The following is a 17,539-nucleotide window of genomic DNA, read 5'->3' as shown; positions in this document are numbered from 1 at the left end:
CTTCCCGACCAAGGAATTGAACCTTATTTCCAAATAAAGTCACATTCTGAAGTAATGGAGGTTAGGACTCAACATGTCTTTGGGGGGGGGGGCACAATTCAACCCTTAACAATTTTCTGTTACTTTTTATAAACTTCTTCCTTCTGAATTCATTTGCTTCTTGCTAGAGTACATTCTCTTCTAACTCTTTCAGGGAACGTTCTAGATAGGCAAGTTCTGAGTCTTGTTCATCTGAAAATGTCTTTATTTGACCCTCACAAAAGCAACCTCAAATTCTAGGGGAACATCCCTGGTGGTTAAGACTCAGCTCCCAATGCAGGGGGCATGGGTTCAATTCCCGGTCGGGGAACTAAGCTTCCACATGTTGCATGGCTCATGTGGTAAACAAATGGAATCTCAAATTCTGGGTTCCTAGTTATTTTTCTTGTAAAGTTAGAAGATACTGGTCCAGACTTCCCTGGTGGTCCAGTTTTTAAGAATCTGCCTGCCAATGCAGGGGATGTGGGTTGGATCCCACGTCTAGGAAGATCCCACATGCGGAAAACAAGGCAACTAAGCCCCTTCACGCAACTACTGAGCCCACACGCCTGGAGCCCGTGCTCCACAAGAGAAGCCGCGGCAGTGAGAAGCCCGTGCTCTGCAAGAAAAATAGCCCCCACTGCTGGCAACTAGAGAAAAGCCCGCGTGCAGCCAGGAAGACCCAGTGCAGCCAAAAATAAATAAATAAAAGAAAAAAGGAGATACTGGTCCTCTTTCTGGGTCATCACTGATGATAAGTCTTTCGTCATAAGCAATCGCATCTCTGAGCGTAATTTTCCCCCAGGATTCTTTATTAGCAGTGTGACCTAGTGCCAGCAACTCGGTTTCTCCACGTAGGTCAGTTTGCTCACCTCTAAAATGAGAATAACAACGCCAGAACTATTAGGAAGATGAAATGAGGTATGTGGAAAGTGCCTACATCTGTATTTGGCAGACGGTATATGCAGTATTCAGGTCTGTCATAAAAATAATATAATCCTTGACCACATCCTGGGCGAGCAGGGGCTGAAGCTGTTGTGACCACTGCTGTATCAAAGTACCCAGAAACCAGAAGGGACTACTGACCCATGTATTATTTGGATGAACAAAGAACAGAAACAGGGTCCTCCAGCAAGCGACTTTACTGCTGGAGCTGCTGCTTCCACATCTGTAACTGCTGAGGTTGTGAGAATTCAGTAAGACCACAGAGACATGTCTTGAGCTGCATGGTTCACTCATTCCTTGACTAACTACATATTAAGCATCTATTGTGTGACAGGCACTGGGGATACGTGCGTGCGTGTGTGTGTGTGTGTTAAGTCGCTTCAGTCATGTCCGACTTTTTGCGATCCTATGGACCTTCGTCCACCAGGCTCTTCTGTCCATGGGATTCTCCAGGCAAGAACACTGGAGTGGGTTGCCATGCCCTCCTTCAGGGGATCTTCCCCACCCAGGAATCGAACCTGTGTCTCCTGTGTCTCCTGCATTGACAGGCAGGTTCTTTATCACTAGCGCCACCTGGGAAGCCCAACTGGACATACAGCGGACAGCAAACCAGACCGGGTCCCTGTACTGTGGCGCTAATGGTTTCATCGGAGACAGACGATAAGAAAAAAACACAAATAAAAGAGTTCCAGACAGTCATTTATGTTCTGGAGATGATTTTAAAAAAAAAAAATAACAGATGATGGAGGAGACCACACAGTCTCAGGAAAAGGAACTTTATAAATTTAAGAATATGTATATATTACCATCAGGTGCACTGGGAAGACCCAGAGGGATCGGGTGGAGAGGGAGGTGGGAGGGGGGACCGGGATGGGGAATACATGTAAATCCATGACTAATTCATTTCAATGTATGACAAAAACTACTGTAATGATGTAAAGTAATTAGCCTCCAACTAATAAAAATAAATGGAAAAAAAAAGAATATGTATATATTACCATCAACGATGTAACTTTTATCAAAGTAGATTGAGCGCATACTATGAGCTAAATCCTCATAATTACCTTCCTCTTAGGGGCTGGTGTTAAAGAATTCGCTTGCCAGTGCAGGAACCGCAGCAGACACGGATTCCATCCCTGAGTTGGGAAGGTCCCCTGGAGAGGAAGATCCCCTGGAAGAGTAAATGGCACCCCACTCCAGTATTCTTGCCTGGGAAATCCCATGGACAGAGGAGTCTGGCGGGCTACAGTCCACGGGTTCGCAAAGAGTCGGACACGACTTAGCGATTGAGCATGCATGTAGGTATCGATAGTTTATTTAACAGATGAAGGAGCTGAGGCCCCAGTGACACGGAGATGGCCTATGAAAATTTGTCTCTCAATCCAAGGGCAGAGAGGGTTTCTAGAAGGAAGCCAGCCTGGGCGGGACTCAGTTTCTCCCAAGGGAGAATGGAAATTACCAAAGAAACCTGCAACTCGTGTCTTTTCCGCCAGGGGGCGATGGCATCCCACAAGAAGATTTGAGCTGTAGGGGCGCTGGAACAGGTACCCACCTTCGGGTAAGACCCCCCAGCGAAGGCGGCGGGCGGTCCCTTCCCATCTCCCGACCCGTTTCTCTCTCGCTGAAGTGCAGCAAAGACCCCGCGGAGCGCGGTTCAGGTTAACTCTGAGCCTATTTGATTAGCTGACAGGGGAGAAAGTTGCTCTCAATTCTACAGTGTATTTTCCAAGTTGGATTCCTTCTTTCAGTTCCCAAGTTGAACTTTCGGATCCTGAATTCGAATCTTTACAGCTCCCAGAGTTGCGAGTTCGAGTCTAACAGCTGTCCGTACTGTATTCATTTCCCCATCCTTCTTCCCAAATACTCCAAAGTCCAGCCCCAACCGAAGTTCCTGGGCAACTCCTCGGAGTCCAGACCTTGCCCCATTCCCAAACCTTCCCCTACCCCCAACTTCGACTTCCTCTGAACCTCCAAAGGACTAGGGTGAGGATGGTGAACATAAGGACACCTCGCCCCTAATGCCGCCCAAGAGACTCTGGGCTGGGGGCCGACTGCCGCCGGACCGAAGGCTCTGGAAGCGAGGGCGTGGCCGAGGGGCGCAGTGACCCGGCCAGCGTCCCCACCCGCCTCTAAACTTAGCCGCGGTGACGCGCGGCCCGGCTATCGCGGCGGGGCCGGGGACGCAGGGGGGCCCGAGCGGAGGGGGAGCGGCTCAGCTCCGCTAGCCTCTATTTATAGAGCCCGGAACCCGAAATAGCGCCGAGCCGAGCGGCCGGGATGACGCGGGAGCCGCCGGGGGCTGACTCACCCGGCCCGGAGCGGCGGCCCCCGAATGGGGGACAGTGGAGGCGCTGGACTCGACCCCGCGCCATCCCGGGCACCTCTTCTGCTGGGACGTCCCAGGTTTCCACGGGGCACTCTGGTTGGATACACAGCAAAAAGGAGGATCTGCAGCACGAGAGACTGAAGTTAGATCACAGGTGGGACTTCCCTCAAAGAGCCCAGAATCAAGGAACTAACTTTATACAAGAAGAGGGGTTGGGAAGGAGGGGAGATGAACCAGATATACACACGTATTTATCACCAGCAACAGGATTGAGGCGTCTTGGGGGCACAAAAATGGACACAACCGAGCCAAACCCCTGGCTCACAGCTGTCCCCTTCTCCACTTGCCATGGCTCCTTGCATGCTGTTCCCACTCCCTAGAAAGCCTTTCCCTGCCTCCCCAGTCTTATGAACTCATGCTCCTCAGAGACCTGGTGCTAAGGGCAATCCCTCAAATTAAAACTCTGACCCACTGGGCTGGGAGCCCCATGAGTGTAGGGCCAGGCGCTTCTCAGTCATCACCATTTTCCCAACATAAGATAGGCCTCTGGAGAAATTAACTGCATGAATAAAAACTGTTGGTAATAAAATAAAATGACATTCCCCAAACTATCACCGCAAATGTTGGTTGTATGCTACATGCCAGGTGTGAGTCGGACAGTTATCTCCTATGGGTCTCACTACAACCTTAGGAGGGACATATTTTTATTATTTTCATCATCACCAACCTCATGATGTTGCTGTCTTTTTTGTTTAGTCACTCAGTCGGTCCGACTCTTTGTGACCCCATGGACTGTAGCCTGCCAGGCTCTCCTGCACACAGGATTTCCCAGGCAAGAATACAAGAGTGGGTTGCTATTTCCTTCTCCAGGGGATCTTCTCAACCCAGGGATCGAACCTGCAGCTCCTGCATTAGCAGGCGGATACTTTACCACTGAGCCATCTAGGAAGCCCAACCCCATGTTAGCGATGAAGAAACTGAGGCTCAAAGAATACATGTCCTCAGAACTGTCTCCTGAACCAGGTACCCTGGCCCCAGAGATGGTCAGCTCCCAGGATAATGTGTTTAGTTCCTATAGGACCAAAAGGTAAGGGGTGATTCTCAAAGTGCAGTCCATGGAACCTTGGGGGGTTCCCCAGCACTCTTTCTTGAGGTCCCCAGGGTCGAAATGATTATCATAGTGCTGACACTTAACTCCCTTTTTCACTTTCTCTCTCAAATGTTCAGTGCAACCTGCAAAATATCTCAACACACTGAGCACAGAAGCAGAGGAGAAGACCTAGCTATCTTCTGACCAGCCAGACATTAAAGTAATCTGTAAAACACTGCTCCTCTTCTTAGTAAATGTTCTCTTTCTTTCAAGTACAGTTGGTTTCATTTGTTGGTTGGCTTTTTTTTTTTTCTTCCAATACTCAAGGTTTGTGGGGTCGCAGTTCCCTGACCAGGGATCGAACCTGTGCCCCCTGCAGTGGAAACTCAGAGTCCTAACCACTGGACTACCAGGGAATTCCCCAAAATATGTTTTCAATTTAAAATATAGGATTTATGTTAACCTGATTTTTTAAAAATTATTTTTAAATGAACCCAATAAATAATCTTTAAATATCTCAGCTTCAATTTCTAATACAGTAAATATGGATAGATATAATCCATATCAGCCAAAGTTCCTTGGAGTCCTCATTACTTTTTATGTATTTATTTTTATTTTTGCTGCATTGAGTCTGCATTACTATGCCCAGACTTTCTCTAGTTTCAGCGAGCGGGGTCCGCTCCTCACTGTGTTTCGAGGGTTTCCCATTGTTGTGGCTTCTTTTGTCACAGAGCTCAGGCTGTAGGAACTCGGGCTTCAGTAGCTGCAGCGAGACTCGTGGGTTTAGTTGCTGCTTGGCATGTGGAATCTTCCAGGACCAGGGATCAAACCTATGTCCTCTGCACTGGCAGGTGGACTTATCCATTGTGCCACTAGGGAAGTCCAGTCCTCATTACTTTTTAGGAGCATAAGCGACCTTGAGACCAAAAGTTTAAGAATCACTGAACTAATAGTCATACATACCTAAGTGTTATATGAAAGACAAGAGTATGAAACATCATTTTAACTGGAGGTGGGAAAATGGGAGGGCGGGAGAGTGTTTTCTGTCAAAGAAACATTAAAGAGATCTACAGGATGACTGGCAATCTGCTAGGTGAAGGGAGGAGAGTTTTCAAGGCAGTGGGAACAGTTTGTGCAAAGCCCCTGTGGTAGGAAATTGCTAAGCCTACAAAGATGAAACACACGGAGTGAGGGGGAGAATGGCAAGAAATAAGAGCAGGCAGTCAAGGGACCAGATCATGTAGGATTGCAAAGGCCATGGTAAGAATTTTGGATTTTATTCTGAGTGGAGAATGGTCAAGGATGGAAGCCGGAAGCCCAGTAGGGAAGTGATCTCAGTTGTCCAGGGAAGATCAGAGGGTGATGGGAAGTCAAGAGAAATGCTTGGGGGCTTCCCTGGTGGTCCAGTGGTTAAGAATTCACCTTGCAATGCAAGGGACGCCAGTCTGATCCCTGGTCCAGGAAGATCCCACATGCCAAGAAGCAACTGAGTCCCAATGCCACAACTACTGAACCTGTGCTTTAGAGCCCTCAAGCTGCAACTACTGAAGCCACATGCTGCAACTATTGAAGCCCCATCACCTAGAGCCCATGCTTGTTTCTATTATAATTTCTAGTTGATTAATGTTACTATTATCAATTGGCCAGGCAATCTGGCCTAATTCTCAGTTTAAAATAGTTTGTTGATTCTCTTAGCCTTTCTTTGAGATGGTAGCATTATCTCTTGCCTTCCCATCTTTATATCTCATTTGTTTTTCTTGTCCTATAGCATTTGCAAAGACTTTCAGGACGATGTCAAATGACAAAGTTGATCAGTCCTCATGTACTCCACATCACAGCCTTCTGAGAAGACTTTTTTTTTTTTTTTGCTGTATCAGGTCTCAGTTGTGGTGTGCTGGCCCTAGAGCAACATGGGCTTAATAGTTTTGACGTGCAGGCTTAGTTGCCCTGTGGAATGTGTGATCTTAGTTCCCCGACCAGAGATCAAACCTGCATCCCCTGCATTGGAAAGCAGATTCATAACCAATGGACTGCTCGGAAAGTCCCTGAGATGACTTATCCTGTTATTCCTATTTTGTAGAAGGAGAAAGCGAGGTACAGGGAGGCTAGTCTCTTGATCAAGGCCACACAGCAAAGAAGCAAACAAACCAGGTCTCCAACAAAAGCTTGTGTTCTCAACCACTGCCTTAAAAGAAAATTCAATAGGCATCCTGTATTTTTTTTTTTAAACAGGCAAAATACCTTCTGAGTTTCCACAGTGGCCCCTGGATCTTGAATGAAGTTCTGGGGGCCTGAGATCTGATTCTGACTCTGCCTTCTTTTTGAGCCTCAGTTTTCTCCTTTGAGACAGCATTTGAAAGCCACAGAAACTCTGTCTTCAGGGTGTAAGGGGACAGGCCCTCAAATAGACTGTATTCATTTCCTGTGACTGCCTAACAAATTACCACAAACTTGGTGGCTTAAAACAACAGAAATTTATTCTCTCTCAGTTCTGGAGACCGGAAATCCTATTATAAAGCAAAATATCAGCAGGGTCACACTCCCTCTGTTTTTTTTTTTTTTTTTTTTTAACTTTTCTTCTTATTACTTTCATCTATTTATCTTTGGTGGCACTGCGTTTTCGTTGCTGTGCTGGGACTTTCTCTAGTTCCGGCCGGCGGGGGCAGCTCTTGTTGCAGTGCCCGGGCTTCTCATCGCGGCAGCTTCTTTTGATGCAGAGCGCAGCCTCTAGATCGATGACTCAGTTTGTGGCACTCAAGCTTCTTAGTTGCTCCGAGGCATGTGGAATTTTCCTGGACTAGGGATCGATCCTGCGTCCCCTGCACTGGCAGGCAGATTCTTAGACCATTAGACCACCCTCTGAATTTCCTAGGGGAAGATCCTTCCCTGCCTCTTCCAGCTTCTCGTGGCCCCAGGTGTTCCTGGGCTTGTGACTCTATCAGTCTCCTCTCTCCCTCCATTTTCACACGACCACATCTTCTCTAATCCGTCTCCAATTTCCCTCCGCTGTTCTCTCTCTTTTAATATCTACTTCTCCATTTATTGAGGTCTTCCCTAATTTCTCTCAGCAATGTTTTATTAGCTTTCAGTGTACAGATCTTGCACCTCTGTTATTGTTATTTTTTGACCATGCTGCAAGGCATCCAGGATCTTAGTTCCCTGACCAGGAACTGAACCTGCGCCCCCTGCAGAGGAGGTGTGAGTCCCAACCCCTGGACCTCCAGGGAATCTCCTCCCCTCCACTGCCTTTCTCTTGTAAAGACACTTGACGTTGGGTTTTGGGACCACTTGGATAATCCACAGTGATATCATCTCCAGATCCTAACCTTAATTATGTCTGCAAAGACCCTTTTTCCAAATAAGTTCCCATTCACAGATCTCAGGGGGACTTATCTTGGGTTGCACAGGGGCACATCATTCAACCCATTACACAGATCAAAACAGAAAAACGAGAACAGGAAAATACGTGGCAGAGTTTAGACCGGGAGGTGTCGAAAGCTTTGTGATTGCACACACCTGTTCCAGTGGGAATGTTAAAGCACGTGCCCTCGAGAGCCCAGAGTGGTCCAGGTGTCCTTCAGATGATGGTTAGAAGTCGGGTGTGTCCACCATGCTCTGACATCTCCACGAGGATGGGGAGTCTTTAAGGGAGTTTTTCAGTCTTCAACTCTTAAAGTGGAGTTGAGAGATTTTCTCACAAAATTCCAAATAATAATAAAAGTCAAACACTTGTACAGCACTTAGTATGTGCCAAGTCTTGTTCTAAGTGCTTAAATATCTATTAATTCATTTAATCCTCACAAAACCCCCTCTGATGTCTTGCCAATTCTCCTTTCATAGGGGAATAAACTGAGGTGCAGAAAGGCCAGAGTTTCAGTTTGGAAGTTTCAGAGTCTGAACCCTGTAGTCTGGCTTCAGAGTCTAGGTTTTTGATGTGAAGCTTTGCTGTCACCTGGAGGCACACCATCTCACGTTAAATGTGAACTCTGAGGAAGCCATACTCCCAGATCCCCGGTCAGGCATTGGCTACTGCGCGATGTCCAACATGGCTAGGCATGGCTCTTAAGCACTTTATACATGGCTGGTCCACAATGAGATGTGTTGTGAGGGTAAAATCCACATCACATTTCATATACTTAGTGTGATAAAAAAGAAAAAAAAAGAACATAAACTATCTCGTTAAGAAAACTGCTGGACTTCCCTGGTGGTCCAGTGGTTAAGAATCTGCCTGCCAATGCAGGGGACACAAGTTCTATCCCTGGTCCAGGAAGATTCCACGTGCCCTGGGGCAGCTAAGCCTGTGCACAACTATGCAGCCTGCACAGTCTAGAGCCCACGCTCTACAACAAGCGAGCCACCGCAGTGAGGAGCCTGTGCGCTGCAACGAGAGACGCCCCTGCTCACCACAACTAGAGAAAGCCCGTGAGCAGCTACAAAGACCCAGCACAGCCAAAAATAAATAATTTTTTAAAAAAAGAAGACTGCTGATATTAAGTACATGTTGAAATAATATTTTGCATCTATCTGGTTAAATAAAATACAGGAACAAAATTATGTTCACCTGTTTCTTTTGGCTTTTGCAGGGGAGCTACTAGGACATTCAAGCTCAGGTCCTATTTCTTGTGGACAGCGCTGGTCCATGGGATTTGCTGTCTTTCTATCTGGGAGGGCATCAGATGATGGGGTGCAACTTGTTCCAGTGGTCACTGAGCCTCAGGATTTCTTGTGATTGTTCTGGAACAATCCATGTCAGAAGCAGGTTCAAACAGAGCGACTGAGGCTCATGTCAAAAACTTGGCCTTAATGGATGCTCTCAAATTCCTCTCTGCACCAGACCCAGGTGAAGAAGCTACTTAGCCAGGAGAGACCACAGCGCCAGGCAGGACTTTGCAGCCACTTGATGTACAGAGTACATTTTTTATTCATAAATATTTATATACACGCGTGCCTTTATTGGGCTTTCCAGGTGCCGCTAGCAATAAAGAATCCGCCTGCCAAGGCAGGAGATCTAAGAGACGCAGATTCAATACCTGGGTCGGGAAGATCCCTTGGAGGAGGGCATAGCAACCCACTCCAGTATTCTTGCCTCGAGAATTCCATGGACAGAGAAGCCTGGTGGGCTTCGATCTACAGGGTCACAAAGTGTTGGACACCACTGCAGCAATTTAGCACGCACGCATGTGACCTTATTAAAAACACCATAAAAACTTACAAAACGGAGATGAAGGGACTTCCCTGGTGAACAGTGGTTAAGACTCCACGTTTCCAATACCGGAGGTGCAGGTTTGATCCCTGATCAGGGAACTGAGATCCTACATGCTGGGTGGCATGGGCAAAAAACAAACAAAAATAAAAACCCTTGAAACAAACAAAACAGAGAGAAAACACTCCTGGATGAACCGGGCTGCCTGAGGTTACAAGTTCAAAGTCTGACTCCGTCCCCTCCCTGGCTGGGATTCCTTCCATGAGTCCCAGTTTCTTCATCCAAAAACTGGAAGTGTTTGTTCCTGTGCCCTGAAGGGTTTGGGGGGAAGTCAGTAAGGCCGTGTGTGCAAAGGGCCTGGCATGCTGCCAGGCAGAGAATGAGCTACAACAGCCACCAGGTTACTTGAGAGGCTGGGACTGGCTTAGGTTGGAGGGAGTCGCGTTAGGTTTCTCAGCAGAGGGGATCGCTGTGTTGGACCTCAAAGCACGGAGCACTATTCACTAGGTGGAGAAGGATGGGAAAGGCACTTAGGCAGAGACAGCCGAATGTTTGAGTCGGGAGACATGCACGAGGCACTGGAGAAAGGCGAGCTGTTCAGAGTATTGTTTGAAGGTGAAGTGGCGTGTGTTAGGGAAAGGGAGGTGGGGCAAGAGATGGAGTTAAATAAAGCAGCAGGCCACAGAAGGCCACGGAAGGCCTTGCAGATCACAGGACCAGAGCATGGGGAGCCACAGCAGGCTCTGAGCAGGGGAGAGACCTGAAAAGAGCGGGTTTGTGGTTTAGTAAAATCCTTGCAGGTGGGAAGGGGCAGATCCAGGGCAGGAAACCAGGGATGAGTGTAGATATGAAGGAAGAAGTGGGGAAAGGGGTCCAAGGAGGCAGCTGGGTCAGAGTGAGGAGGAGGAGGAGGAAGGAGAACACATAAAATCTTTAAAAGATAGAATGGAGAGAGGAATTCTCTGGTGGTCCATTTGTTAGGAGTTGGCCTGCCAATGCTGGGGACACAGTTACCCCTGGTCTGGAAAGACCCCACATGCCACAGGACACCGAGTCTGCCACAGCTGCCAAGCCCACATGCTGCAACTACTGAAGCCGGTGCGCCCAACAGCCCGTGCTCTGCAACAGGAGAAGTTACCGCAGTGAGAAACCTGTGCACAGAAACGAAAGACTTTGCTGCAACTAAAGGAAGCCCGAGCACAGCAATGAAGATCCAGAGCAGTCCAAAAAAAAACAAAAAGAATAGAGGAATTCCCTGGCGGTTCAGTGGTTAGGAATTCTGAGCTTCCATTGCAAGGGGCACAGGTTTGATCCTTGATTGGGGAACTAAGGTCCTACAGGCTGCACAGTGTGGGGGGAAAAAAAGAATGGAGATGAGTGATAGGCTATGGGAGGTAAGGGGAGGGAGGCACCAACAGGACTCTGGTCCAAGAGACAGGATCTAGGTGGGACTAAGTGGAAGCTGGGGGCCTGGGAGAAGGAACCACAGGCGTAGGAGGAAGATATTGAGGACAGGGTGAAATTCTGTGGGACAACCAGGGGGAGGCATCCAAGAAGCTTCTAGATACATGGGTCTGGAGTGCAGGAGAGATGGCGAAGCAGAGGCTGGGAGGCAGGCAGAGCTCAGACAAGGCTGAAATCCTGACAGTGGGAGAAAGTGGAGGGTGCCGTAGGGTAAACCCATCATCAGCCAGTGATGAAAGTGGAAAGCAGTCCTTCCCAGAACAGTAGGCTCGGAGTTGGGTTCTCATTCTGGTCTATACCTGGGGACAGGAAGATGAGCAGACCCAGAGCCACCACAGGAGTGCCTGCCCGATGAGGGGTGGGGGCTCAGGTGTATACAAGCAGTCCATGCCTCCATGGGTGTGTGTGTGAGTGTGTGTGTGTGTTTAACGAATGGGTACTTCAGGGGGTACAGTTATCCACTGCCAAGGACTAGAGGTGGTGGAAAGTTCCTGGTTGTGGGGGTGGTTAGAAAGCAAAAGTGAATTAATTAGGAGTCTCTCAGTTTCAAATGCAAACTGGCTCAGGGAAGTGTATTGGCTCACATTTTCAAAAGGTCAAGGAGTAAAACCAGCTTCAGTCACAGCTTGATCCAGGAGCGTAAACAATGATATAAAGTCACTGTCCCATATCTGGGTTTCTTATTTCTCTGGTTTTCTCCTCAGGAAGACATTCCTTGAAGTAGCAAAGACAGCCCTAACAGCTTTAGGCTCATATCTCATCCTCTTAGCCATCCCAGAGGAGAGAAAGGGCTCCTGCTCAAGGGTTCATCATTCATTGTCTTAAATGGGTCACATATTCACCTCTGACCCAATCACTGTTCTCAGAGGCCAGCCCAATTGGAACACTCTGACTGGCTGGACCTAGGTCAGGTATCCTTCTCTGGAACCAGGATGGGGTGAGCCCCAAGACAATCAGGTGAACTGAACTTGAAAAAGGGGTGGTTTCCAAAAAAAAAAAAGTAGAAGTTCGGCAAAACCATAGATACTCATGTGGCTGGAAGCAAAGGGAGATGGGAAAACAGATTTTCTCATCTGTTAATAGGGTGTGGGATTATGATCTCACCTCTGAGTGTCAGGATGAGGATTACATGAATTAATGCAGGTGAGACATTTAGTAGACTGCTCAGTAAAAAGTAGGTGCTGGATAAGAGGTAGCTATTATTTAAAAACCAGTAATCAGTATTACTATTATTGATGATGAATGGCATCTATCTGCTGGGAGGTGATGAGCAACTAGGCTCAGGAGGAAACCAAACTGAAGCTGAGCAATCAGTTCAGTGAAAACTCATGCAATCTACACTATACAAGCTCAGTCCCCTAGTGATTCTTCTCTGGGTTCCTGTTTCCAAGTCTATGAAATAGGGTAAGGGGACTGAATGAAACCAGATCATTTTAGAGTGTCACCTCCTTAGAAAAAGGCTTCCCCTGGATTACTCTTACAGTGTGTGGGTGCTCAGTCCCGTCCAACTCTGCGAACCCCACGGACTGTAGCCAGCCAGGCTCCTCTGTCCATGGAATTTTCCAGGCAAGAATACTGGAAACGGGTTGCCATTTCCTACTCCAGGTGAACCTTCCTTACCCAAGGATGGAACCCAAGTCTCCTGCGCCTCTTGCATCAGCAGGAGGATTCTTTTATCACTGAGCCATCTGGGAAGTCCACTTTTACCAAAGCATTCCTCTAATTATAATAGATCCTCCCATTTTATTTTCTTAACAGTGCTTACCACAATCTGAAATCATCTTACGGTCTTTGGTTGGGGGGAGGGGCATGCCATATGTCATGCGAAATCTTAAGTTCCCCAACCAGCAATCGAACCCATGCGTCTGAAGTGGAAGGACAGTCTTAACCACTGGACCACCACGGATGTCCCAAATCATCTTATTTATTCAGTCACTCCCATTAGAATGTCAGCCCCACAACACCAAGGATATTTGAGGTCTGTCTCGTTCACTGCTGTGTCCTCATCACCTAGCATGTTGCCTGGTACACACTAAGACCTTGATAAATACTTGTCCAGTGACTAGCTAGATGCTGTTTATAAAAATATAGGGTGCCTAGTTTTCTGATAGGTAGTGAGTTCTCCATGAAGGGAAGTGCTGGAGGTGAAACTGAACGAGCAGTACCTTGCAATTCATGATGCGAGACCCCCAACCCAGTTCATGTCCGGGCCTCAGTTTCCTCATTTATAAAATGGGTGTGTGGCCAGCCGAGGGTGTGTGTGTGGGGTGGTTTGTGGGGGTGTGTGAACTCCTGGCCCGGCCCTTGCCTGCGATCCCCGCAGGGGCCACCAGGGGGCGCGGTGCCTCTGCCCAAAAGCCGGCCCTCACAGCTCAAGCCCGGGTGGATGCTTCCCGACGGTCCTGGAATATTCTGAGCCGCGCTGGCTTCCAAGCACTCAGGAATCCAAGAGTTTGTGCGGATGGGCGGGTGTCCGCGCTCCTCGCAGGGGGGCGGGCGGTGACTCAGGCGCGCGGCCCCCAGTTCTCGCGAGGGAGCGTGCGCGGCCTCGGGAACTCGCGCGGAGCCGCGTCCATTTTTACCCGAGCGCCGCTAAAAATAGTCCCCGCGCTCGGAGCGGAGCCCGAAATAGCGGCCCCCAGATAAGGCAGGACGACTCAGCGCTTCCGGGGAGCGGAAGGGGGAGGCAGCGGGGGGGCGAGGGGAGTGGGGCCGGGCTCAGCTGGGCCTCTCCGCGTAGCTGCGGCCGGACGACCGGCCCCCGCCGTCCCTGCGCTGCCCCAACTGCGACCCCAACCCGCATCTCCGGAGCTGTGACCAGCCTCGAATGAGCGCCCCTAGCCCCTCCATCCCGCGCAGTGCCCTGTCTCCTGGTCCCCCACGCCTCAGTTTCCCCTCTGTTCTTCACCCCCTGACCGTTATCCAGCTTCCCCTTCCGTATCCTAGCCTTTATTCTTAACCTTGCCGCCCCTTCCCCAAGTGCCCCTCTGACATTCGTCTCCATCCCTCAGCCCACCCTTCCCGAAGCCCTGTCCCTATTCTCTCTCGCCTTTCTGAATCCCACCCCCAGCTCTCAGCTCCACTTCTATGGGAGTACGATGCGGAGGTCACAGGAAGTCATGCCGGACCAGCCAGGCAGAGGGCTTGGGAGTGAGGCTCTGACTTCTTGGCTAGTTTCTGTAGTGGATCGGATGGGCTTAGTTCTGGGTCTTAGCCAGTTTCAGGGCTCATACTGTGCTAAGGGTCAGGGATTCAAGCCTGGGCCAGTGTTGGGGCTCAGACTGGGGACAGAGGCAGGTCTGCTGTCACCAAAGTTGGGGTCTCTGTGTCACCAGTCAGGGCTCAGCCCGGCGCCCCACTGTTGGGCTGATTCAATTCAACTATGATTCTTCCCTTTCTTGCAAGTCAGGGACACGATAGCCCCAGGCAGTGGGAAGAGCCGAGAACCCTGCTCCCTCTGGGCCTGGGTCTCCCCTTTGCACTTGGATCCTTTGGGGGCACCTTCCTATTCTGATATCCTGCGAGTCTTTCAGTGCCTACTCTCAGAATCAGCCTCAAAGATTTTATACCACGCTCACCTGAGGTTCAATGTCTGCATCTTTCTCGTCTTTGAAATGCCACAGAACAGAAACTGCCCTGTAGAATGATGTCTCGATGAAAATTCAGGCAGAACCCTTCGGCTGTGGATGGAAGGCACGCTCAAGTGCTGTCCCTGACCGTAGTGGACACAGAGCTTTAGGCAGGTGTCTTGATGGTTATGTTGTCTGGATGGGACGTCAACCAGCAGGCAAAGGCACTGGGCTGGAGGATCCTTTAAGGCAAGAAGAATTGTGCAGCTGGACCGAAGAATTAGGCTAGAAAAGTGAGCAAGGACTAGACAACCCTGGGCCCCTTGGGCCATGGTGAGGAGCCTGGACTATTTCCCCCAGGGGCACTGGGAAAGCCATGGCAGGTTCTGAGGAGGGGAGACACAGGCAGGTTTGAAGACCTTTCTGACTGCTTCCTGGAGGTACTGAGGGGAGGAGAGGAGGGGCCTGGACCTAGGGAGGAGTAAGAGGAGAGGGAAGAGCAGATTTGAGACAGTCAGAAGGCAAGAAGGGCCAGACTTGGCAGCTGAGAGGCTGGGAGGGGAAAGAGGCAGCCAAGATGCGGCCTGCGTCTCTGCTCAGGAGAGAGTGGGATGGTGGGGTCATCCCTGACATGAGGCCCAAGAGGAGGAAGAGCAGGTGTGGGTAGGGGAGGCCCAGGTAAGTTTCAAAGTTCGTCCAAAGAGGGTCATTTTTAAACTTTAAAAAGGGGGATTTAAAAAAGTTGAGGGAACATATATTGGCAAATGGGCTTCCCAGGTGGCGCTAGTAATAAAGAACCCACCTGCCAATGCAGGAGACATAAGGGAGGTGGGTTCCATCCCTGGTTTGGGAAGATCCCCCAGAGGAGGGAATGGCAACCCACCCCCGTATTCCTGCCTGGAGAATCCCATGGGCAGAGGAGCTTGGTAGGCCACAGTCCAGAGGGTCACAGAGTCAGACACAACTGAAGCGAAGCAACTTGGCACACACGCATATTGGCAAATACAAAAGAGTATACTTTGAAAAAGTAAATTTCCCTCCCCCCCTGACCCCCACTTCTCACTACTACCTACATCCCCTGTGCCTGGGCCAGCAGAATTCACTGAGCTCTCACAATGTCCCAGCCTGTGCTCAGCCCATCATAGGAGTGACTGCGTCCAAATCACCCATCACCCAGTGTGGAAGCCAGGCCCCACTGCATACCCATTTAAGAGAAGTGGAAACTGAGGCTTTGGAGAAATACGGGAATGTGTCCTTTCAGGGGTCTGGCTGCGAAGGCTCCTCAAACTTGAAGGTATGGGAGCAGATGAGATCAGAGGAACAGGTCCAAAGGGTCAGGGTCCAGAGCTTAAGGACCTGAAGGGGAGTGACGGGGAGTTCAAGGAGGCTGCCTGGAGGAGGACTGAGGAAAGCTAGAAAGGTGTCTTCCAGAACCTTCTGATGAAGGGTTTGGACGGAAGCAAGTCACTGCCTTTGCGGGGGCTGAGGCGTCCCTGGCAGCAGGGCAGTGCCCCCTCCTCACGCCCCAGAGGTGTTCACAGGGACAGACTGAGGCTTCTTGATGACAACTCAGGGACATGGTGATAGCACTGCCGGCTGTAATGACGTCGGAGTGATTCGCCAACGACCAGCATCTCTAGTCATGCCCTGTGGGGGGCATGAGGATGGGAGGAAGTGACAGGCCACGGGGGTGGGGGCAACAGAGATGCAGTCATTCAGAGACCAGGGGACTCAGGCGCTGAGCCAGTGTGTTTTGCCCCCTACACCAGGGAAGTTTGGGTGGGAGGATCCGTGATTTGGGGCTCTGTTGAGTGAAGAAGGTCTAGTTTCAACCACCTTTGACTGGGATGGAGTAGGTCTGGGCACAGAATCAGGGGCTGCTGGGGTCAGGGATTTCTGTTTTGTTTGCGGCTGGGTCCCCATCACCCAGGACGTGACTGGCACAACAGTAGGCGCTCAGTACATATTTGTTGAATGAATGGAATGAAAGGGATCAGCACTCCTTGGATCTCTTGCCTCACAGCCCTGGCCATCAGGCCGCCTCAGCCAGAGGCATTGCTAAGAATACCCTTCCCCACCCAGGGTCTCATCTCAGTCCCCGCTTCCCGAGTCGGGGTGAACAAGAAAACGAGTTCTTGCCTGTGATGGACTCCGCCCACATGTGATGTCACAAGCCGCTTGGGGATCCCGATCCCTGTCCCTCCCTTGGGATGGGGCGTGAAAGGAACCCGGGAGTCCTAACTTCCGCCCCTCCCCGGGGCCTGGCTGTATTACATAACCCCGACGTCGCGTCCCCTGAGATGTCTCCGGACGTCCTGGCCAGGCCGGGGACAATGGGCGGGGAGAAGCCCTCCCGCCAGGAACCTGGAAGTGGCAAGGGCACCCTCTCCTCTGATTCACCCTTGTTTCCGTCCCGTTTAAGCCTCCTCCTTCTCCTCAGGGACCCGTATCTCCCCCAAGCTCTCTACCCTCACTTCTTGGTCCCCCCTAAATTTCAGCTCTGCCCCGGCCTGCAAATTTGTCTCGGTCTGCAAATATCAGCCCTCTACCCAAACTCCCTGCCCTCACCCCAGTCCTTTGTCATTTCTGAATCCCCTAAACGTCTAGTTTCCCACGCCCTTCACTCACCCATGTCGAGGTTGGGGGTAGGGGGTAGGGGGAGCCTGTCCAGGGTCCCTCAAACTATCCCCAACTTCCTACCCGCCCCCCCTCGCCCTCCCAATCTCCTCCCGTGGCTTCTCCAAGCTTCCTCCAACACCTCTCTTCCCCAAACCCCTCCCCACCTCCCTCAAACTGACCCCTAATACTTTCTCGTCCGTAATCACAGCCTCCTTGACTCCCGAAACTGCCCTAATATCCCTGCTTCATTCCCCTCAAATCGGGTCTCCGATTCCCTCCCGACTCCAGATATCTGCCGGGCTCTC

General features: G+C 50.2%; 2 long non-coding RNA genes and 1 other non-coding gene across 4 annotated transcripts; 1 reads left to right on the top strand and 2 right to left on the bottom strand.

Moving 5' to 3' along the window:
* Positions 1-1,819: 1,819 nt before the first annotated feature.
* LOC139029830 (uncharacterized) lies at positions 1,820-17,363 on the bottom strand. Its single transcript, XR_011482065.1, has 5 exons — positions 15,819-17,363; positions 14,625-14,857; positions 3,272-3,411; positions 2,516-2,646; positions 1,820-2,134 (listed from the first exon to the last, which is right to left on the bottom strand). It is a non-coding gene; the product is annotated as an uncharacterized lncRNA (long non-coding RNA).
* Positions 3,355-4,892, top strand: LOC110139939 (uncharacterized). Of its 2 annotated transcripts, none has more exons than XR_002314622.2 (3): positions 3,355-3,443; positions 4,160-4,376; positions 4,517-4,892. It is a non-coding gene; the product is annotated as an uncharacterized lncRNA (long non-coding RNA). The 2 variants fall into 2 exon arrangements; XR_011482066.1 differs by having other exon boundaries at positions 3,371-3,443; positions 4,046-4,376.
* TRNAG-UCC (transfer RNA glycine (anticodon UCC)) lies at positions 4,723-4,795 on the bottom strand. Its single transcript has one exon. It is a non-coding gene; the product is annotated as a tRNA-Gly (tRNA).
* Positions 17,364-17,539: the final 176 nt, after the last annotated feature.

This window comes from Odocoileus virginianus, chromosome 20, assembly GCF_023699985.2.
Source record: "Odocoileus virginianus isolate 20LAN1187 ecotype Illinois chromosome 20, Ovbor_1.2, whole genome shotgun sequence".
In the NCBI taxonomy this organism is placed as follows: domain Eukaryota; kingdom Metazoa; phylum Chordata; class Mammalia; order Artiodactyla; family Cervidae; genus Odocoileus; species Odocoileus virginianus.
The sequence above is the reverse complement of the archived record's forward strand: the minus strand, read 5'-3'. Positions and strand labels throughout refer to the sequence as shown.